Raw genomic sequence first — 18,244 nt, 5'->3', positions numbered from 1 at the left:
GCTTTAGTAACCAGGTAGTCGTTATGTCACAGCTGATTGGCGTCATCACAGTGGACCAAACAAAAAATAATCCAAAACAAACACTGGGCAAAATTCCCCCCCCCCCCCCGCCAAAATAAAGCATTTATTTTGTAACTAAAACTTTGTCATTGAATTGATTGAACAATTGTAAGGGAATGAATTCGCAGCTCCTCTAATTATTGACTCATTGTCTGATTAATTAATTTTTCCGAGCAGAGGAGGACAAACTTTTTTTTTTTTTTTTTTGGTTGCTGCTTCTGAAAATGGAAAACGTCTAAATGTATTCATTCATTTTTGATCCTTTTGATTTCCTGTTTATCAGGTCACGCAACTAATTAAGCGAATAACTGGAAGATTAATTGCTTATAAAACGAGGTTTTATTATTCTGCTGCCGTGGTGAATTTCCTTCAATGTTAAATATATTGTGCTTTGTCACTCGGTTGAAATTAGGGGCACAGAAGCTACAAGGTAATGCTGAATCAGCTGTTTTATACATTTATACATTTTATATCAATAACCTTTATTTGTATAGCGCCAAATCACAACAAACGTTAGGGCAGGACGCTTTTACAAACAGAGCAGGTCTAGACCACTCTATGTCAAATTATGAACATAGACCCAACACCAAGACAGGGTAAGACTCAGTCTGACCCCACCTTAATCCACCATGAGCATTGCACCTCACAGTATTTAGCTAGTTACAGCAGAGAGGACAAACTTCCTTTAATAGGCAGAAACCTCGAGCAGATCCAGACTCATGTTAGACACACATCTGCTGAGACCGTGTTGGGTCTGGAAAGAGTGATGAGACGAGTAGTAGTAGCTGTTGCCACTGGAGTCTGGAACCTACGAGACAAGGGAGCTCAGGGACTCCAGAAAGGTCAATGGTTAGTAACTTTAACGAGACAGGGAGAGTTACAGTAAGTGATGAGGGGTGAGGCAGGATCCCAGTGTGTCAGTGCACCAGTTCCCACAACAGTCTAAGCCTATAGCAACATAACTAAGACCTGGTCCAAGCCTGGATTCTACGACCCCAGTTCCCTACCCATCTATAGCATCATAAATGCTGGTTTTTGACCTGTGTGCTGAAAGCAAGCTGGTCAGTCCTTCCCCCTTTCTAGATCTGAGGATCCAGGATTTCCAAAAACAATGTCACATTTTAAATTTGCCAGACCACAGGACAGTCTTCCACTTCACCCCAGTCCATCTCAAACGGACTTGAGCCCAGAGAAGTTGGTGGTGCAGTTTTAACCCGCGTTTTTGAGCCCATGCAGTGAATTCCACTGCAGAGTCGTGCTTTCATTTAAGCAGTAGCATGAAACAGTGACCTTTGATTTGTTGTCTTTGCAATATATCCAATTGAATACATGAGTTTGAATGATTTGCAAACCATGAAACTCTGCTTTGGAATTCAGGATATAAATGTGTCACAATAATCTTAATTCTTTGTTTTCCTTTCCCATGCATGTCCTCTCACTGTTGGTACAAAAACTGATCAGAAACATTCTTAATCATTCTGACCTTTGCCGACAGGAAACCTCGTCAAAATAAAAATCAAGCACAAATTACACGTGTTCGCCTCAGTGCGACCCCGTGTGTTGTTGCTACATGTAAACCCCGTAAACAGATCTGATTAATTATGGCTGATTCAAGCATGTGAAGATTAGAACATCAGAAGGGAGTTGGCAACATGAGACAGCACTGCTAAAGACCCCCTGTGGAGGTTTACTGCAAACAAATGTGTCACTGGAAGCTTTTGGGCCTTGAAACGACTCTGAATGTACATTTTGACTTAATATGCAAATTAATGACACCGTTTGAAACACTTTACTGACAGGGTTGTTCAGACTGGATAGTGGAAGAGGGGAAAAAGAAGCCCTCGTCTCACTCTGAGGATAACATTGAGCTCTTGCAGGAGGACAACATTAACGCTGGAAATAGAGTATTTGGTATAGCCCAGATACATTTCAGGTTCAGGTCATTTCAATCCAGCAGGGTCAGACTTGCTATTACCCTACTGTTGGCTCTGAGTTGAGTTTGGGTTGGATTCTCTAGACGGGGTTTAACGTTTTAAAACAGTGCTGGAAAGTCATTCCAGGTTTGGGCGTCAACCTTTCATGGATGCCCAAAAGCAATCCTCCCCCTAGCTTCAGTCCTCCCTCCATTGGACCATAATTGGCCTACACATTAATGCTTGGTTGGTTTACTTCTTGTGAACCTGATTCTGAAATAATTGTCCCTTAACTGATTTGAATGGAGGCACTGTGAGAAATGAACGATGCCTTTGTTGAACCTTTCATGACTCGTCACTTTTTGTGTCTAAAATTGTCTTTTATGAGAGTTCATGAACCCGAGCAATTCCATCAGATGAGGTGGCGCTTTTGTGATTCTGTAATGATGATGCAAGGCTGAAACTCCCAATCGGCAGCTGCTGAATAGAGGTGTTATGGAAGGAATGGTGTCATGTTCGACTGTGGCGCCACCAGTGGGGGCAGTTAAATGGACTTTGGGGAAAACCAGGGTTGTGTTAATTTAACATTTTAGTTAAATCAAAAAATAGAACAGATTTAATAAGGTAATTTTGGATTAAGCAGAACATCACAACTCTCTTGTTTCCTTTTTTAAAATTCCTTAATCTTTTTAAATTTTCTTCAATTGCAACTCCAGTACTACTCCTGCTGCACACATTGCACATTGAGGGCCAAGCTTGCCTATGTTCCCACAGTCCTATAGGGCTGTGGGAACATTGGGATGACACCTCATGTTCAACTATGATGCCACCAGCGGGGGCACTTAAAAGGGCATTGGGGAAAACCAGGACTGTCCCAATTTTAGCGAAATAAAAAAACCAACAGGTTTAATAAGGCACTTTTAAATTAAGTAGAACATGTTGACTTGCTTTTACACCTTTGGGCTGGATTCGAACCCTGGCCGCCTTCTACATGGGCGCGCAACTTAACCATTAGGCCAAGTCTGCACCCCTTCTGCACCCCTTCTGCACACATTAAGCGCCAAGCTTGGCTAAACACCCCAGATGTGCAGAGATGAAATCTGAAGCCCTTTGCTCTAAATGTCACGCTGTCTCTTTAAATGTGCAGGTGTTTGTTGTGACACAATAACACACGCTGCTACAGACAATTTCCACATGCAATTCATATGAATACATGAGGACGCTGCAAATGCCAGGGTTTGAATGCTTGTGCATGCATGTGTTCATTTGAAATGTCTCATGCACGGGGGTCAACGTGCAGAATGTACATTATTTGAATCATATGTTGATTGAGGGCGAAGCCATGATCCATAGCTGTGACATCCTGACTTGAACATAATGTACTGATTCGCCGGTTATACATAGCTAGTCATAGTGAGTGGTGTGTCACCGCGGCCCTCTCAAGGCACAACGCTGGGGCTGGAACAGAGTCGAGGCTCTGACTTGGCACACCGCCTCTCTGACTCCTGCTGGGGCCCTGAGCTGTCTCGGGCGCCTGTCACTTCGCCGCATGTGTGTGTATCCGCGCGTTCGCACGGCCCCGAAAAAGAGATACAGTGGATCGGGCGTGAGCGTGTGAGGCGTATGAGGCGTGCGAGGCGTGCGCGCGCCGTTTGTGTGTGTCACAGTATCCCCGCAGCAGAGCAGAATATGGCTCACAGGAGAGCGAGCAGAGAGCTGTCACAGGAGGGGAGGCGAGCCACAGCCGCTCGCTCTCTTTCCTCCAGCAGGAAAAAAACGCCAACACACACACACACAAGCTCGGGACATGGCAGGGGTAGGCATGCTGCCCACGTGTTTTCTGTCACCTCATTCATTCATTTCCCATCCGTCTGATTTATTGTGCATGGGGCTCTGAAGACGAGGGCACAGTGAGATTCAAAAGGCAGCACAATCTTCTTTGTCCTGTTTTCCAACCTCCTACCACATACTGTTACTTGTCAATTCTTAATCTTTAAAAGGCCCCCTTATTCATCTTTCATTTTCACACTCGCTCCTGTGTTCATTTTCAACTTTCTGATTGGGGCTAAAAAAAAAAAACAGCAGGACTCAAAAGCAGCAGAGTTTTTTAAACACCGCTCATGTGTCCCACTCGCTAGCTCCTCCCCCCCCCCCCCCCCCCCTCTGAGTCACTCCGCACGTTGTCACAATCAATGACGTTAGCTTAATCAAACAGATGTGACAGTTTGCAGACTAACTCTTCGGCGCCCGAAAATGCCACCGCACGCCAACTTCAAACGGCGGGAGCTTTTTGAAGTGGCGTGCAGGGTTGGTAAGCTGTTGCTAGCGCTGACAAGCAGGGGATTTGTGAGGCGCAATCCAAAGAGGAGGCGGCGTGAGAAGGAGGGTAACTTCTTGATTGCATGAGTGGCGTTCATTTTTTTTGTTGTTGCTTGACCCTGATGAGATATACCTTAAAGGGGAGTTCAACCGGGGCGTCAGTAGAGGATTGACGCTCCATAGAGATAAAAAACTGCAAGCCGCCCTCTTGGTGATGAAGAGAAGACCAGATCTGTGGAGTCACACTACGCCGCTTGCAGCTTCGCTTCACATCATCGTGTTCTGAACCACATCTGAACCAGAAAACGCGCCTTTATCTGCTGAGAATCACCCAGGGTGCTGCCACCGACTCGACACAGTTCATCTTCCTTTTATTGTCAGCGGAGGATAAAATTGCTATACCCAGAGGTGGACTACCACCTTAGGCATGCACATTAAGTTTTGATCACCCACTTTAAGGATTGACATATACATACTCCACTGTCTGTGCTCTGAACAGGCTCCAGAACAAGGCTTAAAAAAAAAACCCCAAACAGAATACATTAGGAACGTTTCTCCAACATATGGCTGCTTTACCTCCACAGCCGGAGAAATGTGCTAAGTGCTTAGTGTCAAACAGATGAAATACGCCATTTGCAATTCCACTTAATTCACATGTGGATAATGGTTCCCTTCCATAGGTATAAATCTCACCCTTTAGGAGATTAACTGAAAATGGGGACCGGCATAAATAATGGTTTAAGTAACAAGACGGATGGCCTAAATAAAACAGTCATGCTCCACAGGAATATGCAATAGCAATAACTTCAGTGCCCAAGTGGCACTTCTAGGCTGCTTTTTATCATCACCTCCCCTGAATACAAAGTGAAGCTAAGCAGCCATATGTTTAATGGTCGGACTTCTCTGTACCTTTTTAGGACTTCTTTGAAAGCATCCAAATTTAGAGCAGACGCATGAGGATAAGAGGGAGAGTTGTCATTTGCTGCATCTTTGAACGCCACTCTATGAATGTCGTGTACGGCCACCTGAGATGAGTTGGGCTTGTAATTTAGCATTTGCACATCCAAAGGGGAACTCAGGACAATAGAAGAGGTAGGCTGCAGAATTAGGCAGGACCACAGGAGGACATGGTGCATTCATTCTTTAAGGAGACATAAAGAAGTTTGGATATTCCACTGAAATTTTTTTTGTTTGTTGTATTTTTTGGCTTTCACACATTTATTGATAGAGGTGAGGACAGTGCATAGAGTAGGACACTGGGAGAGAGTGGGGGAATGACATGCAGGCTGGAATTGAACCCAGGCCGCCTGCTACATGTGCACAACTCAACCGTGAGGCTAAGTTTGTAGTTTGTGCACAAACTGATTCAATTTGATGCTTTGTTAAAAAATGTATCATCACTCCAAATCTGAAGCCAGCAACATATTCTCAAAAAAGTTTGGACAGTTAGTTCCAGTGGTTTTAAAAGTGAAATTTTCTAACTTACCTGACCACATCTATCCATCTTAAATAGTCTCAGCCTCACACCCTCTTTGCATTGTACACTTCAAGGTCTCAGCAGATGTGTGTCAAACATGAGTCTGGTCCTGCTGGAGGTTTCTGCCTCGTATCTGACCCTGAATGTAGTCCCCATTAATAAGCTGGTGGTCTCATTGCCCCATGAGGCTGTAACATACTCACATTCGTAACCTCTTTGATTACTTCTTGAAATCTTTGCAGTTGAACTCACTTCTCCCTCTACGCCGATGATTCAACCTGCTACGTCTAATGCGCCTCCATTGCGTAGAATTGTCCCAGCTGTGAGCCATGTAACCCCCTCAATGGAAAAGTGACTGCTGGTTTCACTTCAGGAAATAGCACTTCCCAGAATGCAACACTATTGATTTTCTTTCCCTTTTTTTTTTTTTTTTATTAACATGAGATAACACCCCAAAGGCGAATCCAGGGCACAAGCTGTTGTGTCTCACTAGGGTGATTCTTTACATCATATCTATTACACTGTCTTCTCTTTGTATCGTTTCCTCTACCTGCCAGACGTTGAGAAAACTTCCTGTACAGCTTCCACTTTCTCTCAGTGCCCTCATTCTCCATGAAATAATAGAACCCAGGAAGTCTTTATTCAACGAAGCGCTCCTTAAATTATTGATTTCCTTGATCAAACACATTCAAAATATTAGTTTCTTTTCTTGTCTCTGCGTAAGTTCTCCGTCTTTGCGTGTGACTCACTCGCTTGGCTGTTCACAGTTCAGAGGGATGCTGGAAGAAGTGCCTTTAGAGCTGTTTTAATGGCTTGATGTCAAGTTCCTGAAGTAAAAAAAAAGGGCTGAAAATTGCAGAGTTGAAACGAAAGAGTTCTTTTTCGGCTCGTTAAAATTAACCTTTCAAAGCTTCAAAGGCGAACTTTATCCCCCGTCATCCAGCTTCATTTAAAAAAAGAATCTTGACTAATTAGTAGTTCTGTTGTTTTTCAAACTTAGAAGTAATAGTGAGATAAAATGATTCTGAAATCCAGTAAACTCCAAGATCTCAAAGTACCTCTCCACAGTTTTCTGTGCTCACAATATCAACATGCTGCAATGAGGCGGCACTGCATTAAAAACAGACATGACTCTGTAGTGGAAGTCAATGCATAGACCACCCAACACCAAGACAGGATAAGACTCAGTCTGACCCCACCTTAATCCACCATGAGCATTGCACCTCACAGTATTTAGCTAGTTACAGCAGAGAGGACAAACTTCCTTTAACAGGCAGAAACCTTGAGCAGAACCAGACTCATGTTAGACAGCCATCTGTTGGGACCGTGTTGGGTCTGGAAAGAGGGGTAGAGGAGAATAAGAGATAGGGGGAGCGGTGATAGTGATGATTAGAGTAGTAGTAACTGTTGCCGCTGGAGTCTGGAACGTCCACAGCAGCAGGAACCTACGAGACAAGGGAGCTCAGGGACTCCAGAAAGGTCTATGGTTAGTAACTTTAATGGGACAGGGAGAGTTAAAGTAAGTGATGAGGGGGTTGGGGGGAAGGGGGTGAGATAGGATCCCCGTGGTACTCGGCATGTCCAACTCACAACAAAAAGATGGCACACTGGCAAGCTTCCTTCATGTGCTGTTCAACCATGTCTCCATATATGACATTCGTGCACGTGGCTTGGGTTGGGACTGCATCCCAGGAACAGACCTGGGACAATGCTTCTATTCCCGCCTCGCAGCAGCTGCTTGCTGAGCAAGGTTGGTTCGGTCGACCAAGCAGTGGTGCACCTGGTCCGTGCATGAACTAGAAACCCCGCTTGATCAATGAGCAGTCACTGATCCAGTTGTTCCGTGTCGGCCCGTCCTTTGAGCAGGATCACTTGAATGACTTACCAGCTATTTCAGTCTACCTTGACTTCTTCACAACCTGGTCTTGCTAAGACAAGTCCAATCAGGCCAAGCCTCACATTAAAACAGAAACCTCTTCTTTAACGACTTGATGTTGATCTTGCCTTACTTCCAGCTTCCTTTGCCTTCTCTCTCAGTGTCAGAACTCGTCACATATACAGCCTCCGCTCCACTTCACTCCTTCCATGGCGGCGTGGATGTTATTTTTAGCAAGACATCCAATGTGCAGGTGTTGAAAGGGCTACAAATGGAGGGTCGGGTGTAATGTCTCGAATTCCCACGTTGATATAAGTGACCCATTTCTTTGTCTGTGATGTGCCAGATCCAGCTCAAAGGGGGGCATGTTTTGTAGCTTGGTCTTGTTAGCATTGCTAACTTGAAGCTAAACTCTTCAACCTGGTTTCTTTGACTTAAATTGGAATCGATGAACAAATGTGACTTAAGGCAGGGGTTCCCGAAGTGTGGGGGTCCTGAAACACAAATGGGGGTCATGAGATGTCTTCCAGAATTATTTTTTTTTTTTTAAATAGTACATTTCCCCCAAATTTAGTACAAAATTTCGCCAGAAATAGACCTTGAAAATAGAAAATGTAATGAGCTTTCTGCCTTTCTTTGTTGCCAGATGACTCCTAAGTTTAGGGTTAGCATCAGCAGCAGCAGGTTAATCCATAACAGCACAGGAAACACACACATGCTCATATAGGTAGGGTCATTTTCTGCAGACCAGCTAAGTGAAGCCACATTAAACCACTTTGAGGGACAGTGGGGGCTGTGGGCTGAAAAATGCTTCTAAGTGCCACAGTGTCTAAACACAGCCTCACAAATAAACCAGCGTGCCTGTACTGTAGACTCTAAGTCATGTTCCAGGCTTTATAATCTCCCCGTGTCACAGGAGACGTTTAACAACTGGTTTCACAGACTGACTCCTCCTGACAAGTAAACTAATCTCAATATGTTAAACCCACAGAGCTCCCCTTTGATGCCGAAACGAGGACACTCATGCTGATAAGATATGTACCGCTAATGAACAGCCTGTCTGAGGTTTTTAACTAACAGCCTGGGATTGTGACACGCAATTCAATCAACTCCATGTGCACAAATATTGTTATCCGGTCTGTAAATAAGGTAAGAAAGCAAATCCTAAAGCGCATGTCGACGCATCACACATGCTAAATTAATAACCGTCTGCTGAGAGGTTTAGTATGTTGTAATATATTTGGCAGGACCAGTAATTATAAAACTAGGCCATATTGCAATGGGAGATAATTAACGTTAGCCCGTCCCTGGGAGGTTTTTGTGGAGTGTGGGGAGGCTTTGACACAGCCTATTCAATTATGTCCTTCCCCGTGGGTCCGGAAACCCAGAATATGGAATATCTAAATTAGGCACATGACAAATCTCTCATGGAGTCAGATGGAGCAGGTCACAGATGACAAGGTGGCCGGGAAGTTTTAGAGAGGAGATCATGTTTGGGAAGCTACTTTTAGAGCTGTAGTGCGAGTGCTTTGTGGGCACTGTGGAGTCAATAACTGTGTTTTATCACTCAGACATCCCCACAGACTCTGCTTCACTGAGCAACATTTGCAATATGCATCTCATATTTCCAGGTTTCTACACCTGATGTGGAAATATGAGGCGGTGAGGCGACCAGAACACAACAAATCAATTAATGAGCGCTCACATTTTCATATTGATTTCAATGTGTGACGCTAATTGCATTGGAAATCCCTACAATGTCACGATTATACGTTCGCTTGATGAAATTTGGAATGGCCTCCCAAATGATGCACATGAGACGATGGGGTTTAATTAGGCCGCAATTATAGACAAGATGCTAGCTGCACACCTGAGAAGGATATGACGGCTCAGATTGGCTTCTGAATGGATGGGAAATAAGGCGCTGTGTGGAGGATGGTTATGTGGGAAAGCTAAGGGGAGATGTGGATGGTGGGGAAAGCCATTACCTCCAGGAGCCGTTAGCTTCGTCAATAAAAATGCATCACGGCCTGATGAGAAGTCAATTTCAGCCTCGATCTCAGAAGTATTGCACAATATGTATCAATGCAAATCTGGCAGCTGCTGTAGTTATCAGCCCATGACTCCCAAAATATAGGTGCCAAAGACCTGCGACCCCCCACTGTCCCTCAAAGTGGTTTAATGTGGCTTCATTTAGCTGCTCTGCAGAAAATGACCCTACCTATATGAGCATGTGTCTGTGATTCCTGCTGTGTGCTAACTAGCTACTGAAACCATGTTGAGATTTTGAGTCACAGGTGGAGTTTTAAACGTGTTGTTTGCTCGGCTTGGAGGTCAAATGTCACGATACGACACGAAACTTTACCATTGATGTTGAATACATGGTAATAGTCTTGTAGCTGGACTCATTAGGACTGGAATCTAAAATTAGGGCCCCATATCATTCTTGGTAAAGCACATCCCTCTAAGCTACTATTCTAATGTGATTTCTAAATGTTGTTTCATAGCAGTTTAGCATTATTCTATAACAGCTGCAGCATTAAACATTCACATACCTGGACAAGCATTTAAAAGCTGCAGCAGCTTTGTCCTAATTCATGATACCAGCCTTTCATTTAACTTGAAAGCCGTCCTGCTCACAGGGGATCAAATTATTTCGGTGTCAGGAACTGGACTTGGATTTGGTGGCGCATGTCCAGTGCTGATTAAAAACAAACAACAGAAGCACTCCTGGACTTTTCCAAACGGGGGCCATTGTTGCATTTAGGACCTATTTTTTTTGTGTCATAAAAGGCTGCGAGTCGATTTGGCATTTAACATATGGGAGGAGAATTTTTAATTAAAAATTCAACAGTTAGATGAATTATTCTGCGTCTCTTCCTCTTACAGACCCTGGGGTAAAAACAGACATGGTGGAATGCCATGATCAGGCAACCTCTGAAGCTTGGTTGAAGATTCATCGACAAGTCTGAAGATTTTTGGTTTAATTAACAAGAAATTAACCCTTTAATATAATTGTGTTATATTACTCTGGGTATGGAAAGAAACAGCTGTTGTTGGCTAATTCAATCTATTGTTCTATCTCTGTAATTTAACATTAAACAGTTGGGTCTCATTAAAATCAGAAATCCAGCATCTCAAAATATTAGAATATTTCCTTAGATCGATCAAAAAAGGAATACAAATTCAGAAATGTTCAATTTATAGTCATTTTTACACTCAGTACACCCATCCATTCATGCATCCATCCATTCATTTATTCATCCTTTTATCCATCCATACATCCATCCATCCATCCATTCATGCATCCATCCATTCATTTATTCATCCTTTTATCCATACATACATCCATTCATTCATCCATCCATCAACCATTTAGTCATTCAACCATTCATCCATTTAATAATTTGTCCGTGCATCCATCCATCCATCAACAATTTATTCATTCATCCATTCATCCATTTAATAATTTGTCCGTCCATCCATCCATCCATCCATCCATCCATCCATCCATCCATCCATCCATCCATCCATCCATCCATCCATCCATCATCCATTCACTCATTCGTCCATCCATCCATCCATTCATACATTAATGCATTCATTTATCCTATCTATCTATCTATCTATCTATCTATCTATCTATCTATCTATCTATCTATCTATCTATCTATCTATCTATCTATCTATCTATCTATCTATCTATCTATCTATCTATCTATCTATCTATCTATCCATCCATCCATCCATCCATCCATCCATCCATCAACAATTTATTCATTCATCCATCCATTCATCCATTTAATAATTTGTCCATCCATCCATCCATCCATCCATCCATCCATCCATCCATCCATCCATCCATCCATCCATCCATATCCATCCATCCATATCCATCCATCCATCCATCCATCCATCCATCCATCAACCATTCACTCATTCGTCCATCCATCCATCCATTCATACATTAATGCATTCATTTATCCTATCTATCTATCTATCTATCTATCTATCTATCTATCTATCTATCTATCTATCTATCTATCTATCTATCTATCTATCTATCTATCTATCTATCTATCTATCTATCTATCCATCCATCCATCCATCCATCCATCCATCCATCCATCCATCCATCCATCCATCCATCGAACTATCACCATTTATCAATCCATTCATCTTTTCATTCATCCATCCATCGATTTATCCATCCACTGATCCATCCATCCACTCATTTATTTATCCATTATTTAATTTATCCATCCATCCATTCATTCATCCATCCCTCCATCCCTCCTTTCATCAGCACATTCATTGTAAAAGGAGATCAGCCTCTCCAGTAAACATGTCAGGAAATAGAAACATAAAGTACTTTTAAAAAAACATGTAGACAAATTAAAATTGTAAAATGCTTCAAACTATTTTGTTTACATGGTAGGACTCAGGAACATATAAAATGTTATTTCTAGAAAATATTGACATTGTTCCCAATAATTCATGGAGACCTGTAATTGGCCATTCACCTCCATTCTGTGGAGGACCGAATTGTGGCCTCTTGAGTCTTGTTTACCAGTTATGGGGTCCATGTTTGTGTGCTTAAAACCCATTAAACCATCAAAACCTTCAATAACATGCGGCATTATGTTGCTGCATGTTTCCATGTTTAGCATAAGTGCCTATGAGTGCCACTTATAGCTCAAGAGCCAGGAAGTAAATTATCAGTGGCAATTTTTTACCATCTGTGTCAAAGGGATCCATGTGGTTATTGAATGGGCTCTGTGCATGATCTGGGGCTTTTATATGAATTTGCTTGTGGGTCAATTGAGACGAAAATGTTGGACGATTTACTCCCAATGATCTCACACTGTTGTTGTTGATTGGATTGTATACATTAGATATCCGTGGCTCTAATGAAACCCATCAAACAGTGAGCTGGCTCTATTTCTAAAAATGGTTCCCCTCCAGTTGCTTTGATCCCCGTGCCTTAATGGCTGTTTGGAGCCACCTGAGGACACCTTAATGCTTCCAATTACTGAGTTCTCTTCCAAAATTAAGGCGAGCAATTAAAGGGAATGCTGCTTCCCCCAATTATATCATTGACTACAAGTTAACAGCGTGCACGATCAAATGTAGTTCCAAGGAAAATGGGAAAGGTTCAGAGAGGCAGAGCTCTTCAGGTGGTGGTTGGATGTGGAGTGGTTTCCCCACTTATTGGGGAACCGGGGACTTCAATCCCCTTTTAATCTAGCCTGCCTGCGCGCAGAAGATTCAGATGTTGAATTGCTCCCATTTAATTGGTGTGTATGTGTGTGAAAGTATTAATAACTACCCTGATAAGCAGGTTGGCACCTTGCGCGGAAGCATCCCCAACAGCGTGTTCGAATCAGACGAATCGGAGGCACAGTAAATCCCTGTGAGCGGTCCAAAGACCAGGAAGGAGCTATAAAAAGGTCGTCCATTTACCATTTATAGGCCCCTTCATTTCTTCTGATGTGGTCCCACAGCACCTGCCTTACATGGTAAGGCCACATTATACCCAGTTAACCCCAAGCCTAGATTTAACTGCACTGATCCCCCAAGCAGTGATCTATATCAAGCGGAGCCTTTTCACCTCTATTAGCATAAACACTCACTAAATGAAGAATAAGTCTTCATTATGCCCTACTTTGCAGTATCAGTGTGTACATGTGTGTGTTGAATTCAGTGGAAACAGAAAAGTATGATATAACACGTCTGCCTCTCTTGTCCTTGATATCGTCAGTGGTTTTTTTTTTCCTCTTCTTCTCCTGCTGATCAAACCGAGTAAAGTGCTGCATTCAACCTTTTACCCAGAAGGCTGTTAGCTTTTGTTCCTTGGAAATGTCTTCAGGTGTTCTTCGGGGTAAATAAGGGCCTGCTGTCATAATGGGTGAAAGCAGCGGGACTTCAAAGAGGTCACAAATGAATCATCTTGGTTCAGTGTGAGGTTCAGAGAAAGTACGGCGCTTTGGTAACACCACATGGGGAAAGTTACAGAGTAAGATTACTGGACTACTTTGTTTGAGGTGTAACTAAAGCCTCTTTTTGCACTTTTACTCCCACAGTAGTGTTCAAAGACTCAAAACAACCAACTGTGGCTTGGGCCTTTGATTTAACTCAGATCAGGTGTGACTCCACACACTCCAGCCACCTCCCACACTTTAGGGCACTTAAGAGGCAGCTGTGGTTTGGCAGTAGAGCTGGTTGTCTGGGCAAGACTGTGTACCTCAACTGCTAATAGCATAGCAGTGTGTGGGTGAGTTGATAATTATGGGCTTACTTATGTGTGAATGTGTATGGTTTAACTTCACATGTTGTGTGACAAGTGAAGAGTTCAAATTTAAAAATGTTTCAAGAAACTGAAGTTATTAGAAGTATCGTTAAAAAATGTTAATTTATTCAAATGTATATTAAAAAGAAATATGTGTTTTGAAAATGTATAAAAACTGAGTTATCTGTTTTTGCAAATGAAGTCTTCAAGTATTTATAATTGTGAGAAGATCAGGAAACGTAAATTTAACATTTTCCGAATTATTTTGATGGTCGGATTTAACATTTTCAAAATGCCTCAAAGGGTCTGCTTTGTTAGTGTTTTAAAAATTTTACTTAAAAAATTACAAAATTAAAAAAAATTTACTTTCAAATTAAAGTTATAGACAAGGGGTGTCAAATTAGTAATTTTCAAAATAACAAATTAAAATTTTTATTGTGGTTAACCGCATTAAAATAGCATTATTGTTAGACTTTTGTTTATTTTTTAAACTTTTTTAAAATTGCTATTAACTGCATTAAAATAGCATTATTGTTAGACTTTTGTTTATTTTTTAAACTTTTTTAAAATTGCTATTAACCGCATTAAAATAGCATTGTTGTTAGACTTATTTTTTTTAACTTTTTTAAAATTGCTATTAACTGCATTAAAATAGCACTATTTTTAGACTTTTGTTTATTTTTTTAACTTTTTTAAAATTGCTATTAACTGCATTAAAATAGCATTATTGTTAGACTTTTGTTTATTTTTTAAACTTTTTTAACATTGCTATTAACTGCATTAAAAAAGCATTATTATACATTTTCTTATTGCAAATAACCACATTGAAATAGAAATATTATTATACTTTTTTTTCTTTTTTTTTTTTACATTTTTTATCCTGATTAATCACATTAAAATAGCATTATTATTATACTTTGTTTAAACCTTTTTTAAAACATTTTTTTAAAGTTACATTTTTGTTCTTTTTGCCTTTATTAGATAGTACAGCTGAAGAGAGACAGGAAGCATGGGGAGTGTGGAGTGGGAGAGGAGATGCAGGAAGTAGTCCCAGCTGGGAGTCAAACCTGCAACCTCCATGAGAAGGACTGTAGCCTCTGTATGTGGGGCTCTTAGACCACTAGGCCACCAGCTGTTTCAGCCTCTGTGATAAGCTTCCTCTGTGATAATAATAAAAGCAATGGCTGCTTGTTACGGTGTACTTAGGAACTTGGTTAAAGAACATAAATTGCTTCATAATGAGTTTCTAGGAGGAGTGGGAGTAAAGGATGTAACTACTAAACAGCATATTTGAATTATTCATACATCTTGTGGATCTTAAGGACATTTTAATGTGACTTTACCTTATTTCAATCCTTATTTAACTCCATTACAAACTCTTCAAAAACAGGTAACTACTCTTCCCTCTCAGTGTCAAGGTCTTTAACAGTCAAGCGTTGCTTCCCGTCAAACACTGCAGCATTTGCTCCGGCTTCCCGCCTGTAAATGGACAGTAAATCTAAAGCTGCCGCGACTCTTGTCTCATCTTGATTCTTGTCACTCGTGCACTGAGGTGAAACACTCATCGGATCACTTGTCAACCCCGAGTGCCTTTCTGTCTGGCTGTCACCGGCAGCATATGGTGCTGTTCTTGGTCACTAACTTGTTTTCCATTAGCAACATTTCTCTCTCATCCTGGACAAATATATCTGTTTTCTGTTCTTTTATTTCCAAGAGCAAGTAGGTCAGAAAAAACTTGGCTCAAGTGCATGCAGCAAAGTTTCTCGCCAACACACCAACACGGGCTATTTTTGACACAAAGGGCTTTTGTACAGTGTGGAAAGGTTAAAGGTCATTGACCTTTGGCGGTTGATTGGCCAAGAGCCAAATGTGTCCTGGAATAAGCTGGAGAAGTGACCAAAGAGGGAATTAATCCATCTGTTCAACAAGAGCTTGAGCCTTCACAACACAGAGTTCCCCTTGATGATGTTACAATCCATGCTGTACCGTGTTGCTCCTTTTGTCTTCTCTGGAAAAATGGCGTCCATAGACTTGGTTTTAATGATAGGCCAAATGCTCTATATGTCCATCTTTATGCCCTGCTGTCCATGACATTTGCAACTTGCATTTTCATGACTGTAATACGTTTGTTTATGATGTTTTGAGGAAGTTATGTGAATGTCTGACTCCCCTTGCACCACTTGAATTCTATTTTCCCTTCTCTCCTCAGATGAGCTGGCTACATCACCAACATCGCCACCAGCCAATGGGCTTGCGGCTGCCAAACTGAAAGTCTACTCTCCTCTCTGTTTGCCTGTAGTCATTTTATTTCAAAACATCCCTCCAATACTTAAATTCAATATAACATCAGGGGTGTATTGTACTATTTTTGGCTGCACAAAACCCCCAATATAATAAAACCCCAAGTCCAAAAATGTTGGTGGTATTCAAATCATTTTAACCCTGTATTTAATTCAACATAGTGGAAAAGAAAGCATGTCAAATGAAAATTAACTTGAAAAATTGATAGTTTTATGAACAAAAATTGGGTTAATTTTTAATGTAGTGCCAGCAACATGTGTTAAAAGTTGAGACAGGGACAGTTTAAAACTCTAACATGAAAATGTCATGACTCTGTAGTGGAAGTCACTGCAAAATATTGGATTTTTATTCATAACATATGCTCATTTCAAAATTGCTGCCATCTATATGTTTCAAAAAAGTTAGTACAGAGACAACAACACATTTAAAAAAGTTGTGAAATCCAATTAAAAGTTAAAGAGAAGAAAATTAGACATGACTCTGTAGTGGAAGTCACTGCATGGGTTTAAAGCCATTAACCTGTGAACCTCATTGTTTTTAATGCAGCTGCAAAATACTTGATATTTATCTATATTTTTTAAAAGCATGTTGATTTTAAAGTTACACTAAAAAAATAATTAAAAAAATAAAATGTAGTGGAAGTCCCTACATGGGTTCAAAACCCCTTCCAAAAACTATTTATACGTGAAAAAAATATTTTTGACTACATCTAAAAAATATTTATAATGTAATACAATATAAAGAAAGAAAACTAGACATGACTCTGTAGTGGAAGTCACTGCACCGGCTCAAAATCCCATCCAAAAATGATTATCTGTGAACAGTTTGTCACTGCATCCACAAAACATTGCATTTGTATTCATAAATAATGCTAATTTTTAACTTAATGCCATTTATATGTTTGGAAAAAGTTGTTAAATAAGCCATGAATTAAAATTGGACATGACTCTGTAGTGGAAGTCACTGCATGGGGTTAAAGCCATTTACCTGTGAACCTCATTGTTTTTAATGCAGCTGCAAAATATTTGATATTTATCTATATTTTTTAAAAGCATGTTCATTTTAAAGTGACACTAAAAACATAATTAAAAAAATAAAATGTAGTGGAAGTCCCTACATGGGTTCAAAACCACTTCCAAAAACGATTTATATGTGAAAATTTTTTTTTTGACTACATCTAAAAAATATTTATAAAATAATACAATTTCAAGAAAGAAAACTAGACATGACTCTGTAGTGGAAGTCACTGCACGGGCTCAAAATCCCATCCAAAAATGATTATCTGTGAACAGTTTGTCACTGCATCCACAAAACATTGCATTTTTATTCATAAATAATGCTAATTTTTAACTTAATGCCATTTATATGTTTGGAAAAAGTTGTTTAATAAACCATAAATTAAAATTGGACATGACTCTTTAGTGGAAGTCACTGCATGGAAGCAAACTGACAAAACCGTCAGTGTGCTTTTCAGATGAGAGAGGTGGTGTGAATAACTCTCACGTGACACATGCTATGACTCATTTTAACCATGAGCCTGACACTAATTATAAAGTGATGGATGTGGTTACCTCAGATGATAGCACAGCTGAGCTAAGTCATAATTACTGTCAAGGTGAGTCTCATTTCATCAGGTAAGAAAACAGCATCTGTATTTCATCATGTAGCGCTGTCCAAGGTGCTGAAACCTTACAGTCTGTTTCATCACCACGATGCCCCGCGTTGCTACATGTGTAACCCTCTCACCGGCTTCTGATCCTCTCCATGTGAAAACTGTTCATCTGGATCGACTTCTTAAACGTTGAAGGTAGGGAAAAAAAAAAGGAATCATTGCAATAATAAGGCGTACCCTTCACCCGGCTGTTTGCTCCGCCATTCATGCACTCCGGCTTCCTTGCTAGCTCTTTCATTGTACTCGGGGACTCTGCATTATCATTATGTCTCAGGCCTGTTCTCCTCAAGGCGATACAAAGCCTTTTTTCTCCCTCCTCCTGCCAGCTCATTCATTT

General features: G+C 40.9%; 2 long non-coding RNA genes across 2 annotated transcripts in view; both read left to right on the top strand.

Moving 5' to 3' along the window:
- The window catches only part of LOC117808053, a 97,866-nt gene extending 87,093 nt beyond the window's left edge, over nt 1-10,773 (top strand). The window contains exon 3 of the long non-coding RNA XR_004630116.1: nt 10,535-10,773. This is a non-coding gene — a long non-coding RNA (uncharacterized LOC117808053). The remainder of the gene's footprint in view (nt 1-10,534) is intronic.
- A 3,043-nt stretch (nt 10,774-13,816) lies between these two features.
- Nucleotides 13,817-16,352, top strand: LOC117808051. Its single transcript, XR_004630115.1, has 2 exons — nt 13,817-13,919; nt 16,144-16,352. It is a non-coding gene; the product is annotated as an uncharacterized LOC117808051 (long non-coding RNA).
- The last annotated feature ends 1,892 nt before the right edge of the window (nt 16,353-18,244 follow it).

This window comes from Notolabrus celidotus, chromosome 24 (genome assembly GCF_009762535.1).
Source record: "Notolabrus celidotus isolate fNotCel1 chromosome 24, fNotCel1.pri, whole genome shotgun sequence".
In the NCBI taxonomy this organism is placed as follows: Eukaryota; Metazoa; Chordata; class Actinopteri; order Labriformes; family Labridae; genus Notolabrus; species Notolabrus celidotus.
This window is presented reverse-complemented; position numbering and strand designations above follow the sequence as displayed.